A 15,725-nucleotide genomic window follows, 5' to 3' on the forward strand; every position below is an offset into this window, starting at 1 on the left:
TGTGTGTGTCTTTCTCTGTACGAGCCTTTTTGTGTGTGTGTGCCACCAACCAGCTCCCAAATCATGACACAGAGACTTAGTTTTGAATGCTTGGCCTAGCTTAGCCTCAGCTTTTTTACCTTTTCTTTCTTGCTGTCTCTATGTCTAGCTGGGTAATGGCTGCCTGGCTTCTGGCCTCAGGCATTTCCCTTGTTCTCTCCTCCTTCTCTTCTTCTTCCTTTTTTTTGGGGGGGGGTAGCTTGAAGGTTTATTGGGGCATCCTAGTAAAGATGCTGGGGCTTGCCCATGGTGCTCTTGATATACAAAGCCTAGACATTTTGCCAGTTCTTCCTGAGCAAGGACACCAAGAAATTGACATCCAAGTGGATGTTGTAGACCAGCTCGTTGTCAGTCATCTTCAAGTGGCCGACAGCGACAGCCAGACATAGCACCTTCTTCATCTGGAACTTGATCATGGACTTCACCTCGTCCACTTTGGCCACCATGTTTTCATTGTGTGTCAGCAGGGAAGGGAACTTGCCAGCCTTGTTCAGGCCTGGGCCCAGGATACGCGGGATCTGCTTGATCAGAGACTCAGAGGCCAGAAAGGCGTCATACTTCTTGGCCAGCTTTCTAACCAACTTCTTGTTCTTATTGAGCTTCTTCAATGCCTCGATGTCCATGAGGGGGATATCCACGGCCTTGGCCTCATCACAGTGCTGCTGGTCCCCCAGGACGCACACGAAGAACTTGGGGCGAGGGGTGGACTTGAGCCTGATGGTGCCCAAGAAATGCTTGTCCTTCTGGGGGTCGTAGTTCTTCAGGCTGATCTTCAGCTCCACCCTTTCCAAAAACTTGCGGCACTTGCGCTGGTTCCCGTGCAGGACCTCCCGCACCGCCTTGTACAGGGTGTCGCAAGAGACTTTGCTGCTCATGGGTGCCCAGGCTGCTGGAACAGGAGCCTCTTCTTGAGCCTGGATTTCTCCTCCTATTTGTTCTCCCTGCCTGTCAGCCCCACCTGTCCTTTCTCTCCCTAACTATTGGCCGTTCAGTTTTTTTATTAGATCAATCAGTTGCCCTAGGCAAGCAAAGTAAAACAAATACAACACATCCTTATATAATTAAGCAAATGCAGCATAAACAAAAGTAGCACACCTTTACACAGTTAAGGTGATATTCTGCAGCATAAGCAAACATAACCCATCATTGCCTAGTTAAACCATTTTCTCTGTGTCTCTCTGTCTTTCTCTCTCTGACTCTGCGGCTCTCTCCCCTGCTTCATCTCTGCATCGTGTGACTCTAGGGTCTCTCCCAGGGCAAGTATTTCTAGAGCCCAGAGTTGTTCTTGCTGACCTATATCACTTTTTTGAACCAAGAAGGGTCCTAGAGGAGATTGATGCACAAGAGACTTCAGGACTCAGCTACCTCGAGACTAGCAGCCAGGAGTCAGTCCTCTTTCATCCGATTATTGTTCTTCCCTAACTTGTCTTTTGAAACTCTACCCGGTGCCGTGCACAGAGTTGAATGTAAGAACAAGTGAGGTACACAGACTCTCGATGCAACTTTCTTAGGCCAAAATTACAGTGTAGACTTGTACGAATAGCTGTGGTAACACAGTCGAAAAGATTAGGCTTGCCCAAAGTACAGAGGCTCCATAGAAGTTCCGGGTTACAAACCAGAGACGCGACAGATATGAGCAAGGGAAGAGGGTATGCCAGGAAGACATAGATGTATGGAGGGATAAAAGGGGGCCTACACAATAGGAGGAGGAAAGAGGATAAAAGCCATGTGTCAGAAGTGTGAGGTTGGTAGGAGGTCAGCTTTGATCATGAGCCAGAGAGCTAGTCGGCAAGGGCCCCGTGGAGTATGTACCGAGCAATCTACCCTCCAGCACTTGGGGCGTTAGGAAGCACTTCCCACCGCCCTCATTGGCCAACCCAGTCAGGATCACAAAAGACTAGCGAGGAGCAGGCTCAAGTGCCCCTCCTCATTTTGTCTTAGCAAAAACCGAACATCAGTGACCACACCTCTACATGGCCACTGTGACCTCCCAAATGGTCTGTTCTGGTCCGGGTGTTTGTTCCCTCTGTAGACTTGAGCTCTGTAGCAATCACCAGGAAACTTTGGGGACTTTCCTCTGAGCTGAAAACACTTGAGTATTGCCTAGTGCCAGCGCTTGCCAGGACTCAAAGTCTGGAGCCATGCATAAACTAGGTCCAGCCACATAACTGCTATGAGCCCCCGCTCCCTTTAAGCTAACAAAAATCATGCTTGTCTCCCAGCCAAAAAGAAAAGGAGGAAAAATCCCTATCGTCATTCAACTGCGCCAACTTCCGAGTTTTTCCTAGCCTGCTACCGTTTCTTCTTCATTGTGTGCTTTTGGTTTCCTAGCAGCTGCCAACACCCCCTGCAACTTGAGTAGCAGAGCTGAATAGGCGTTGCCCAGGTGTATGCCAGCCTCAAAGCATAGGCGTAGGAGGGCACAAGAAGAGGGCATAGCAGGACTCCACTCCTGCCCAAGAGCCAGAGGCATTTACGAGGCTGGCCTGGAGAACAAGCCCGTGGCCTTCTCTAAATGAACACTTCAAACCTTAGGTGGGGTCCTTGCAAGCCCATGCTTCAGAGTTCACAAAGGAAGCCGCTTGGCAGGAATTAGCTGTACTTCATGTGCGTGCTTGTGGAGGTCAGAAGTTGACGTAAGGCGTCTTCCTCGGTTGCTTTCCATTTTATATTTTGAGGCAGTCCCCCACTAAACCCGGGACTCGCCACTTTGGCTGAGCTAGCTGGCCAGTGAGTTCTAGGGATCCACTTAGCTCTACCTCTCCAGCCCTAGGATTAGAGGCGATACCACCATGCCTGGTTCTTTACACAAATGCCAGACGTCTAAACTGGACCTTGCTTGCACAGCAAGTATCATATTGGCTGAGCCATATCCCTAGTTTTGCACTGTTTTAAGTGCTGGAGATGCATCTGGGGCCTTATCTATGCAAAGCACACATTCTACCTCTGAGCTCTCCTCCAGCCCACCGCTCCTTTTTATGAATGAATTCGACAGCCTTTATTACACAGAACGGCATGTTTGTGTGTCTGCTCCTCCCACCAGCTGTGAAGTATGCTGGGACCTCTCTGAAGAGCTCCTACCACACCATCGATTCTATACACATCTTTTGTTTGCATTTAATAGTGAGTAGGAAAGACACGAAGATAAAGTGTTATTTGGGGCACCTGGGGCAGAGGGTTCTGCTGATCTCAGTCATTCTACAGCTCCCTGGGTCAGCCCCAGTAGGACCAGGGTACATGAAAGTGGTTAGACAGAGGCACAGCAAGGCCTTGCCAGAGCCACAGGGGGCTCAGGTACTAAGACAGTGTGAAGGTCATCTTGAGAGAGAAGGTCCAACCAATGTCTTGGCGTGAAGAGGGGGGGGGTGTAATTGGACTTTTCTTTGGGCCTTCATCTCACCAATAACAACATGGAAACTTATTAATGATGAAAGCTTGACCATTAGTTTAGGCTTGTCCCACTGGCTCTTATAACTTAACCTGCTTCTATTAATCTATGTTTTACCATGTGGTTTTTACCTGTCTTTCATTCTGTATGTCCAACGGCCTCTGAGTCCCAGTGCTATCTCCTGTGCACCTCAGTTATCCCTCCTCCTCATCCTCTCTCTGCCTGGAAGGCCTGGCTGTAGCTTCTGCCTCACTGTTGGCCATTCAGCGTTTTATTACACCAATCACAGCAATATACCTTCACAGTGTCCAAATATCCCATAACAGGGGGGAGACTCAAAGGAGCACAAAGTTAGGGCTGACAGTCAATGCTAAGCGATGGTACTGTGATCCTCCTGGCCTGGAGGCAATGTGCTACTGGGTGGCCAACTCCATTCATTAGATTTCAGTGAGATATTCTCTCTCTCTCTCTCTCTCTCTCTCTCTCTCTCTCTCTCTCTCTCTCTCTCACACACACACACACACACACACACACACACACACACTTCTTCTGCAGTCCAAGCTGGTATTGAACTCATTATGTAAACAAAGATGACCTTGAACTCTGGACCTTCGCACCTCTAACTCCTGAGTACTGGGAATACACATGCATCCCACAATGCCTTGTTGGGGCCTGAAACCCAAGTCTTCATGTACACAAGCACTCCACCAGCTGAGCTACATGCCAGGTCTGCTTCATAAGCCCTTAAATTATCATTTGTGTGAGAACTTTTCCTTCCCCTTCGTTACAATAGTGGCAGCAACAGGTGAGTGAACCACAAAGCTACTTTTTTGAAAGTCTGTAAAAGTTTGTGCTTGTGTAAGTATTGTGAGTGTTTGTGTGTATTTGTATGTATCTCTGTGTATAAGTGTGTGTTTGTGTGTGTGTAAGTGTATTGTGTGTTCATGTGTGCATGTGTATGTGTGTGTGAGTATGTAGGGTATGTAGGCCAGAAGTCAACATCAGATATCTTCAGTTGTTTCTCTACCTTATTCTTTGAGACAGAGTTTCTCTTGGAACTGGGAGCTCACTGATTGGGCTAGACCGGCTGCCCAGCCAGTCCCAGAGAGATCCTCCTTCTTCATTTTCAGAGTGCTGGGACAACAGAAACATGTCTACATGTGCCTTTTTCAAATAGCTGCTGGGAACTGAACCCAGGCTCCAATGCATGCACAGCAAGCCTTTCATTGACCAGATCATCCCCCTAGCTAGCTCTGGCTAGAGAGTCTAGCCTGATCCATGAACTCCAGGTACCAAGGGCTGAAGAGATGGTTCAGTGGTTATCTCTCCCAGAGAGGGTTCAGTTCTCAGCACCCACACGACGGCTTGCAATTCTCCTTAACTCCGGTTCCAGGAGAGCCAACACCTTTTTCTGCCTTCTGCAGGCCCTCTACTCACACAGTGCACATGGACACACGCAGACAACGCACACACATACATATAAAATAAGAACAACATTGACCTCTGACCTCTAAACTCATGCCCCCCCCACATTGTACCTCTAGGCACATGACAACACTCTCACCCCTACACACCCACACGCACAAAGATGTTGTTTTCAAAATAGTTAAAAAGAGGTGGAATTTTGATAGGGTTATCAATGTTCTTGGTTAAAAAAATCAATAGCAACCTGTAGCAACAGAGCCCTCTTTCTCGGAAGAAGGAGAAACGTGGCTTTACGTACCTGTTATCAGGCGTTGGCCAGCCTCTTTCCTGTTAGAACCCGTGCCTCCCCAGATCCACACCAGCATCAGTGTTTATTCTCAGCACCAACAAATGGAAATGTAAATATCTTATCAAGAGCCAGGCACTGCTCAGTCCCTCAGCCATTTCACCCATGACTTTCCTGAGCTTTTTAGACTTGCCCGGAGAGGTCTCTAGTGTTATCTGCCACAAGAGAGAAAAACTGAACAATGCATGAAATACATTTAAAACATCGGTAATCTATCCCAGGTGGCGGCAACAGGATCTGAGGTCAGCCTGAAACACACGTGACTCTGTCTTAAATAACGAAAAATAAGTAAATAATGTTTTATACATAATATCCATGCGTAGCAGGCTCTCCTATCATTAGGGAAATTAATAATTAAAACTCTTTCTTTGAAATGGTTGTTCTGGTCCTTGATTCTCTCTAAAAATGCCTTTTTTTTTTTTTTTAGCACAGCTGCACACATCTGTAATCCCAGCACTGAGGAGATGGAGGCGGGAGAATCTGGAGTTCAAGGTCAGCGTGGGCAACATAGTAAAAAGAAATAAAAAGAAAATAGCTTTAGTAACACTATTTTATCCACTTCATCCAGGTGTAGTTACTAGTCTATTTTATAAATAAACAGACTTGGGCTCTGAGAGTTCAATGGCCCCTTAGTGAAAATCCAAGCCCCTTTAGTCCTGGCCAGGCCCCTTTCCATATTGCCACACCATGATGTCCCTGGAGTATCATGGAGACTCCAGAGAAGAAGAACTGAGCAGGTTCAAAACTAGGCTACTCTGATTCCTGCACTGGAGGGTGGATTTTCTCCACCTAACTCTTTCAAGTGGCCTGTGATCTTCCAGAGCTTGGGTGTCTCTCTGGACCTCACGCCTTGGAACCAACACTACTCCCTTCTGAGTGTGGCAGTTCGAATGAGAACGACCCCACAGGCTCATAAGTTTGAGTATTTGGCCCCCAGTTGGAGAAACTTTTTGGAGAGATTAGAAGGCTTGGCCTTGTTGGAGAAGGTTTGTCGCTGGGCTGAGGAAGCCTTTGAGATTTCAAGGCTCATACCATTCCAAATAAACCTCTCTCTTTGCCTCTTGTTTGTGGATCAAGATGTGTTCCCTCCGCTGTTCCCGTCACCACTGTGGACTCTAACCCTCTAAAACCACAAGCCAATAAAACGTTTTCTCTTCTAAGTTGCCTTGGTCATACTGTTTTGCCATAGTACTGAAGCCTTTACCCCAATTCTGGCCAGTCATCAGGCTTTCCTTCGGACCCACACCCGTTTCTCTTTCCTTCTGCATCTGTCTACCACAGGGGTGCCCAGTGATGCCTCCCCATCTCCTCCAGCTGGCATGGCTCTAGCTGCGTTTCAGAGGGGAGACCAGCTCCACATACTCCCACCTTCCCATGAACAAAGGGAAGTACTCCAGTTCCCTGGGCTCTCTGAATCTTTGCATCTGGTCAAGATGACAACATCCCCATTGTCACTGTTGCTCTCAGTGACAAAGGAGACCTGAGGCCTTACCATAGACATTTCCAGTGGAAGAACTCCGGAGCTGATGAGATGGACTGGAGGGAAGGGCTTGTGTCCTCGAGTGCAGGGTTTCTAGAAACAGGAAAGAGGAATCACTGTTGAGCATGACTTGAAATGAAGAAGGTGCTATAAATGTCGGTGGTCTGAGCAGCAGGCAGAGCCTGGAGGATGACTCCATCTTTCCATCCTTCTGTGAGGGTCCATGGCAAGGAAGAGCAGAGACAATTCTGAAATTTTCCTTTTGCTTCCTTGACTAGACCGCATAGCCCATCCTGGGCATTTCCCCTCCCTAATGGGGTCCAGACCCTACTTCTAGCTCTCTGATGATTCCCTCAACATTTGCTGTGCAGGAAACCAGAAAAGTAACTTCTTGTGTAGCAAAATAACTCGAAAGAACTTTTTCTAATCTTTTATTTATTTATTTATTTATTTGGAATTTGAGAGAACCAATCCATGCTATACTAAAGGATGAATTGGTATTCTTGCTGAAGAATAATAAATTGCATGAGCTCTGCCTTTCAATCGCATGGGGTGATAGGCAGAAATACATGGGGGGGGGACTCTTACCGTAGTTACAATGCAATTAAAGTCAGCAGGTACTAACAAATCTCATAGGCTAAGCCTGCTTCCCAACCTAAGCTGTGGAGGTGTGGAGGTGCTCCAGCAGGCTCAGCCTGGCTCCTAGTTCTAAAGTCGCACCCTGACCAGAAGCAAAGAATTTCAGGTCTGCCATCTGTCATGTCATTTAGAATCAAGTCTACATAGCAGCTAAGTTAGCCTCAGGGATGATGACCAATCCTCTGTGTCCATGTGTCTGTCTGTCTGTCTGTGTGTGTGTGTGTCTATGGTCTCTCTCTCTCTCTCTCTCTCTCTCTCTCTCTCTCTCTCTCTCTCTCTCTGTGCGTGCGTGTGTGTGCGCGCGTGCGTGTGCTGCACAAACATGGAAACGCCAGAGATCAACACTGGGGTAATTTCCCTGGTCCTTCTTTGTCCTTCTTTGTTTTGTTTTGAAGCAGCATCTCTCACTGAATCTGATGTTAAGCAGCTCAGTTGGCTTGGCTGGCCAGTAAGCTGTAGGGAGGCTCCTGTCTCTGCCTGACCAGCACTGGGATTATATTCATATACCACACCATGCCTAGCTTTCGACATGGGTTCTGAGGACCAAACTCAGGCTCTCACATTTTTGTGATGATCAGTTTACCAGCCGAGCCATCTCCCCAGCCCTGATGGTTCAGTTTGTACCAGCGGTCCCTAGTTTCTCTCAGGCGCACCCAGGTTATTTCTTAAGTCTCATTTCTTAAATTTTGTTTATCCACTCTAAGACCTAGAATTTCTCCCTATTATCTTACTGACTTATCTAAGTTAAAAGTATTTAAGTTAAAACACTAACTTGTTTTCCTAAATTTCCATTCCCCTCAACCCAGATTCCCAGTTGGTATGATCTGCATGCAGCTAAACCATGCCTTATTGTGTTTTGGAGAACCAAGGAAAACCAGCAGCCACTAAGACCCAAAGTGAGCATCACAGATATGCTTAAACTTGAACGTGAAAGTCTTTTTCTTTCAGAGTCAAAATACACCATCAGAAACTAAGCCAGACCCTGGCCTGTGCAACCTAGCCCTGCACATTCCCCATCAGCCCCTGCTTCTCAAAACTCTGACAACTTTGATCCAAGTTCAAGCCAGCTGTCGTTCCAACAAGCAGCTGCATTTCTGATAATCTGGATTGAACTGACTGAGAGTTGGCACCTGCCAGACCACATCAAGTCACAAGGGGTTTTCAGAGCAGATGTTTAAACTTCATTGTATACCTTTACCATTCTCAACATCTTGAGGTCTTGGGTACTTGATTTTAAAAAAACACAAAAGCCATCTTGTCTAGGAGGATTCCTAGACAAAGTGTGCATTTGTGTTTTGGGTAACTCAGTAATCTCATATTTAAACAAAGAGAATTCAGAATTTTTTCAATTTTGAGACAGGGTGGCATGAAGCCCTGGCTGGCCTTGAACTCCTGCTGTCTGTCCTTTTCACCTACAAGTGCTGTGATGACAGGTGTGCACCATCACTCCCACTTGAACCCAGAGCCTTGTGCATGTTAGGCAAGCGCTCTGCCAACTGAACCACATTCCTAGCCTGAGAGATCAGGTTTTAAACTCTGCCTGTTCAGTATTTTCCATGCCTCTTTCCAGGAGCCACGTCTGGACCAACCACCATAGTCAAAGCTAGGCTTTTCTGAGCAGTAACCCAGTGGTCTCCATCCCTATCCACATGAACTTGTCCCACTGTTGATGCCCATGCCCTGTAGCAGCCTCTGAGGATGCTCTCTTGTGGTTCTCCATTGTTCCGATGCTAGACCCATGGATAAACTAACTCCTGCTCTAGCACCTTTGAGGCCCCTCTCGGTCTAGCATGAAGGACTTTACATTGCTTCCTTGTGCCTGCCGGTGTACCGGGCCTGCAATACTCTGAAGTCCACAGGCTGGCGACCATTCTTCAACTATTGCTTTCCTTTCCTTCTTTGATCCCAAGAAGAACTTTCATTTATTTGTAATAGGTGTGACTGTCAATGTAACCAGAAATCCAGAGGGAATTATGACTGTCCACGATTGCCAAGAACTGGAATCAACCTTAATGTCTGCCTATCAACCCACGAATGGATAAAGAAAATATGCTGTAACCTCATTTAATACTACTCAGCTATAAAAATGGAGGAAGTCTGGTTATTAGCGACAGTTTGGGTGGAAATATGGTGATCACTACTTGAAGTCAGTGGTTCCCAGCCTTGCTAATGCTGTGACCCTTTAATACAGTTCCGGGTACTCAGATGTGGGCATCTCTGAATCTGGGTAGACCTGCCTGGAGAGAGATAGGAGTGATGTCTCAGTTCCTAAGACTACTGGAAATATGTGTTTTCCAATGGTCTAATCCTTTTGGGGGTCACAACCACAGTTTGAGAATTGCTGCTTTAAGGGAAACAAGCCAAACGCAGCAAGACCATTAATGTAATGTCTCATTCATTTGAGGAATCTAGAAAAATGAGCCAATAGAATTTGAGGATAGAATGGTGACTACCAGATACTGGAGAGATGAAGGACAGGAAAGGTCAATCACTGGATACTAAGTTATAGTTAGAGAGGAATAAGATTGGAGATGTTATGCATACTTGGGTGACTACACACAGCTATTAGGTACTGGATGTATTTATTAAAATGCATGTATATCCTAGCACAGATATGAAAGTCCAGGATAGTTTGAAGGTGTCAGTTCCCTCCTTCAACCATGTGGGTTCTGGGGTTCAAACTCAGATCATCGAACCTGGCAAAATTGCCTTTGCCCGCTGAGTTGTCTCACTAGTTCTGGGCACGGTGTGTTTTTAAAAGGAAGAAAAAAATATTCTAGGCATTTTTCACCACAAGGAAATGGCAAATGTTTAAGGAGACAAATCTATTTGCTCTGATTTAAATACCATCCAGTGTATATATTTATTGACATATCACATGCACCTATGATGCATAAATATTCCTCCCGTGGTGAGAATTCACTCCATACACTCAAGTCAAATAGTGGAAAAGCATCTATAATAACAGCACCAAGTTCAGCTCTGGCTAATGCCCGAAGAGGAGTTGTGGAGGACAAAAGATTTGACCAACTTATATACATCTCAGGCTTATGCATTCCACATACACTGTCAACTTAAATCTCTTTCAGGGCCTGGTCCAAGCTACACTTTGAGTAATTTAAACAGAGACTGGAGACTGTCAGTCTGGCCACACAGGCAGATGGGAGATTTATACAGTGTAGATACTACAGCTTGCCAGAATTATTTTAAGCACACCAGAGATGTTCTTTTTGGATAGTTGTTACCCAGGGTCATCTTGCCCACTTGCTTTTCTTAAGAAGAGGACCAGGAGGTTTTATAGCAGAACAGAAATGAACAATGATTGTCACCCTACCCTGTCCCCTTTAAGCCCCTTACAGCAGAGATTCTCAACCTGTGGATCATGGCCCACAAAGGGATCACCCAAGAGCATATTTCTGATGGTCTTAGGAACTGAGACACCGTTCTTCTATCCATCTCCTGGAGGGTCCGCCCCCACACAGATACTCCCATATAAAAGTACCTGGAACTGTATCACAGGATTGCAACATTGAGAAGGTTGAGAATCACTGCCTTAGAGGCATGTTCTCTGAGAGAAAAGGGGGCTTAACAGCTGGTTGTAAATTGGGGTTGCCTCCTTCATTATGGGAATGAAATCTAATGTTTGGTCAGTCCTGGTGAACAAACATTTACATCTTAGCATCCTAAACTGTGCTTGTCTCTAACAAGCCTGGGTAGCACATTACCTATCATAGGGTTTTGTGGAGGCAGCGCTCCTTCAGCTAACTGCTACTTTCTATGACTGAATGCCGCCTAAGCGAAGCTATCAGTAAATCATCTACAACATCAAAGCTATTCCTTCAAGTTTCTCCTACATCACGTGGACTAGGGGCAGTTTTATGTTGGTATTTTTAGTGACTTTAAAAGCAAAGATATTCAGATCTGCATATGTTGCTTCTGTTTCCCCACCTCCTCAGAGGAGGCAGGTGGCTGAAGGGAAAGAATCTGGTGACATAGGTCTTCATGAGGAAGTGTTTGCTGGCTGAGCGCCAGGCTCTATTCTGAGTGCTGGCAGTGCCGTGACCAGCCAGGCAAGACATGGAAATCAGCTCTAATGGGTGGAGACAAACCAACAAAGTGGGCTGCATTTCACAACAAAAACTAAGGTAACTTTCATTACATTCCAACAACCCACGAAATATCAAACTTCCCCTCCAAACAGGCCATCCCTCAGAGCCAATGTGTCTTAAGGTGATTCTCATGATATACGGGCTAACAAATTCTTAGAATCAGACTCGGGTTGCTTTTCAGGGTGCTGTAAAATATGGCAATGGCATCTTTGACACAGGTAAAGAAAGAGCAAAGGTAGATGGCATAAGGTGTCCCATGTTGTTTGTGAGGATTATACCCGATTCTTAATGTCACTCTGAGTAGTCTATTGTTGTTACTAGCCCGGAGGCACAACTTAAGGGAAACTAGGTGAAGTCGCATGGGTTTCAGGTGAGCAGGGCTCAGCTGAGTCCAGAGAGTCCAACGGTTCTCTGTCTGCCTGTAAATAGGAGATCACTAAAGAATTCAAACACATAGTTTGGAACTACTGGGCGCTGCTTTAAACCCTTAAATCTTAGACCTTGCTTGTGTACGTCAAGGAATTAGGGAGCATTATTGGCTTAGGGAATGAAAAGAAGTAGGGCAAGTCAGTTAAAGCTAAAGTTTATGCAAACATTGATGATTGACAACAAAAGAGAAATGGCACAGCCTGTCAGGAAGGCGTATGAATAGAGTCATTTGTGTATATTCAGTTCTCTGTTTGCTTATGGAAACAGGTGTGTGTGTGTGTGTGTGTGTGTGTGTGTGTGTGTGTGTGTGTGTGATGCATTGGGAAGCTAGCCCAGTTAAAACATTACGCCTCCAGAATCTTTTCTGTGACTTTCAAAGCAAAACATAAGCAAGGGACCACCACACGGCTCTGTCCTTCCTGCCCATGTGCTCAGCTGATCTAGGTTGCTGGATTTGTGCTCCCCTTCCCCCGCCCCATGACAAGTCCACCACCTGTGTCATCCTTCCTCACAGTGCTCTTCAGATGTGCCCCAGGAAAGTATCCCTTAAGCAGAGCTAATCTCTGGGGAAAGGTTCCAAGGGACCCACCAGGAACAATGGAGAAGAGAAAGGCAGGAGGATGGGTGGGAGTAGGGTGGGGTGAGGAGCCCTGAGTATCAGTTCCAGTTACGGCCATTGCTGCATCAGCCCCTGTAGTCATTGTTCTGATTCTCTGGTCCTGTGGACACTGCTTTTTCATCCTAGGACTTTATGTTTTATGAAGGCTACATGGACTTATATCCCATAAGCCTTCCACTATGTGTGTGTGTGTGTGCATGCACGTGTGTGGGCGTGTGCACTCATGCCTCTGTATGTGCCAGAGGTCAATGTCAGGTGTCTTCTTCTGTTGCTATCTGCCTTGTTTTTTGAGACAGGCTCATCAATTCAGCTAGGTTGCCTGGGCAGTGAGCTCCAGAGATCCTCCTCTCTCCACCTCCGCTGTGTTGGGATTACAGGAGTGGGTCAGCATACCTGTATTTTTATGTGGGTGCTGGGAATCTGAACTCAGATCCCATGCTTGTATTGAGTCATCCTCCTGGCCTCCCATTACCCTCTCTGTCATCTGTCCATACACTTTCTCTCCATTTCAGAAGCAGAAGAAGCAGACAGTGGTCATCACACAGGGACAAGCACAGCCCCACACGGGGCAGGAGACCCTCAGGAATCCCTCTTGTCCTATTGTGTCCTCATTGCTTCTTGCGCCCATTTCTTTCCCTTCATTTCCCTCCATTGGAAATGAAATAACACTGTGACCATGGCCTTGGCATGGTGGATGGAAACACAAAGATTAGAACTGATTACACTGTTTGGGGTTTCCTGACACCGTTTACACAGAAACCATCCACATCTCGTGGTCTAGTCAGAGCTCTTAAAGTCACCCTCACTCCTGTTATCTGTCATCCTTGTCGGTCCCTTTCTAAGTAAGCACGGGTTAACAAACAATGCCAGACACTAACTATTTCCCATTTGGAAGACAGGGAGTAGGGTTTGACTCCTTGTAGGTTATAGCGCTCATATCTCAGAGTAAGCTGTCAGCCACTTGACCGGTCGGAACTGTACTACTTCAGGTCACCTGAGGAAACAGTGAGATAAGCAAAGTTCTTTATTTATTATCCTCTCTTGTCTACCCCCCCACTCTTCCTCCACAACCCACCTCCGCCTGTTCCTGCTGCAGCCAATTCCACAACCTTCACATCTGGAGGGTTAAACTGGGCCAGAGCACATCTCAGGTTAGGCAGACCAGGGAGTCTGGGGATTGCTCAATTCCAGCCCTTTTTAAATGCTAGATTAGATATAGATCACGGTGATGGTAGAAACAGATGTCGAAAGGGTTTCCATTCGGAAAGTCAGGGAGACAGGTATACAGGAAGTCTTTGTTCTGTTCAGCAAATGTCCTGAAATCCTGGCCCATCTAAAAATAGAATTAAGATAAGGTGGAGAGTGGAAAAGACACCAGGTGTACTCTGGTCTCTGCATGCACATGCATGACTTCACGTCCATGTATACATACACATCAATATGTGCAAAGATATCACACACACACACACACACACACACACACAAGACAAAATGGCAATAGTGAAGAACACAACTGGTGCTGACTGGGTAAAAGGAAGGCGTGGGGCCTGTAGTCCAGGTAGCAAAGAGAAGAAGATGGAGGCTCAGGGTTTTGCATGGACAGTTCTGACAATCACAGGCTCCATCTCCTGACAGATAGAAATAGAAAGCATTGCTTCTTTTTGAGATGGGAAACTGCTACGAATTTGTAAAATAAATCCTACTCCATCTTTGCATAATAAAATGTGGCTTCCCTCCGTTGGTATCTGGTCTGTGGAGATGTGGTCTCAGAGCGAGGCTGTGTGTGGGTGATGCCAACTCTTGGTGCTGATGGTTGCATTTGGGAAGCACACATCAGCTGAGCTGTTCTTTTGCTTGGAACATGGCAGGTTTGCTACCAGTCGAGTGGAAAGATGCAGTTCTTTGTGATTATGTCATTTAGTGCAGTCACCCAGACACGTCCCCAGTGGGCTGCCCTTTGTACAGACTTGAGGCTAGAATCACAGATGTTCATGAAGCTATTCTATAAAATTGTAGCTCATTTGCAGGAAATGCGTGTGTGCTGTGTTGGTAGTTTCTATCCTCCTTGCTGTGAAAAAAGAACTGGCAGCAGCCTCTGAAGGAAAGAAAGAGGAACTCACAGTCTCCTGAGATAGCCCACTGTGGTGGAGAAGACACGGCGGCAGAGTGGAAGCCCACAGGTCACGCTGCATCAGTGGTCAGGAATCAGAGAGAGGTGGATACTAGTGTTTTATTTGCTTTCTGCTTTTTATTCACTTTGGGAGCCAAGCCCATGAAATACTGTTTTCTTACAGTTAGGGTAGGTCTTTCTTTTACCTCAATGTAATCTAGATATTTCCTCACAGACATGCCCAGAGTGTTGTCTCCCAGGTGATTCTAGATTTTGTCAAATTGGCAATCAGTATTAACCATCTAAGTCCACCCCTTGCCAGGCAGCGGTGGTGCACACCTTTAATCCAAGCACTCAGGAGGCAGAAGCAGGCGGATCTGAGTCTGAGGCCAGCCTGTTCTACAGAGCGAGTCCTAGGACAGCCAGGGTTACACAGAGAAGTCCTACTTCAAAAAACAAGCAAAACAAAAAAAAAAAAAACCAGAAAACAAAATAAATAAATCCACCCATTATCAACTTGATCGTCTAAACATATTGCTTTCAAGTCTTAATTTTCCATACCTTGCCTTGGCTCATGGTCATCTCATACTGCAAATTCATTCAGTCCAACTTTAAGAGTCTCCATCATCTTTAACCATGCCAACATTATTTTTAAAAAAAAACGTACAAGTATGCCTGGCGGTGGTGGCACATACTTTTAATCCCAGCACTCGGGAGGCAGAGGCAGGCAAATCTCTGGGAGTTCCAGGCCAGCCTGGTCTACAAGAGCTAGTTGCAGGACAGGCACCAAAGCTACAGAGAAACTTTGTACCCCCAAAAAGAAAAGTACAAGTGTAATCACTTCTGAGAGTCAGATAATATCTTAACTGTGAGCCCCTGCAACATCCAAAATCAAATTATAGGGATCAGAGAGCTGGCCCCGTGGTAAAGGTGCCTACTGCCAAGCCTGACAACCCAAGTTCGATCCCTAGAAACAACATCATGGAAGGAGAGAACAGAGTCCATTAAGTTATCTTCTTATCTCCAGAAACATGCTGTGACTTCCTGTACACACACACATACACACACATACACACACATACATACATACACACACATACACACACATACACACACACATACACACATACACACATACACA

General features: G+C 46.1%; 1 pseudogene; it reads right to left on the bottom strand.

The window, feature by feature from the left end:
• Positions 1–308: 308 nt before the first annotated feature.
• Positions 309–914, bottom strand: LOC101995330 (annotated as a pseudogene).
• Between the last annotated feature and the right edge of the window lie 14,811 nt (positions 915–15,725).

The sequence above is a fragment of the Microtus ochrogaster genome, chromosome 5 (genome assembly GCF_000317375.1).
Source record: "Microtus ochrogaster isolate Prairie Vole_2 chromosome 5, MicOch1.0, whole genome shotgun sequence".
NCBI lineage: Eukaryota > Metazoa > Chordata > Mammalia > Rodentia > Cricetidae > Microtus > Microtus ochrogaster.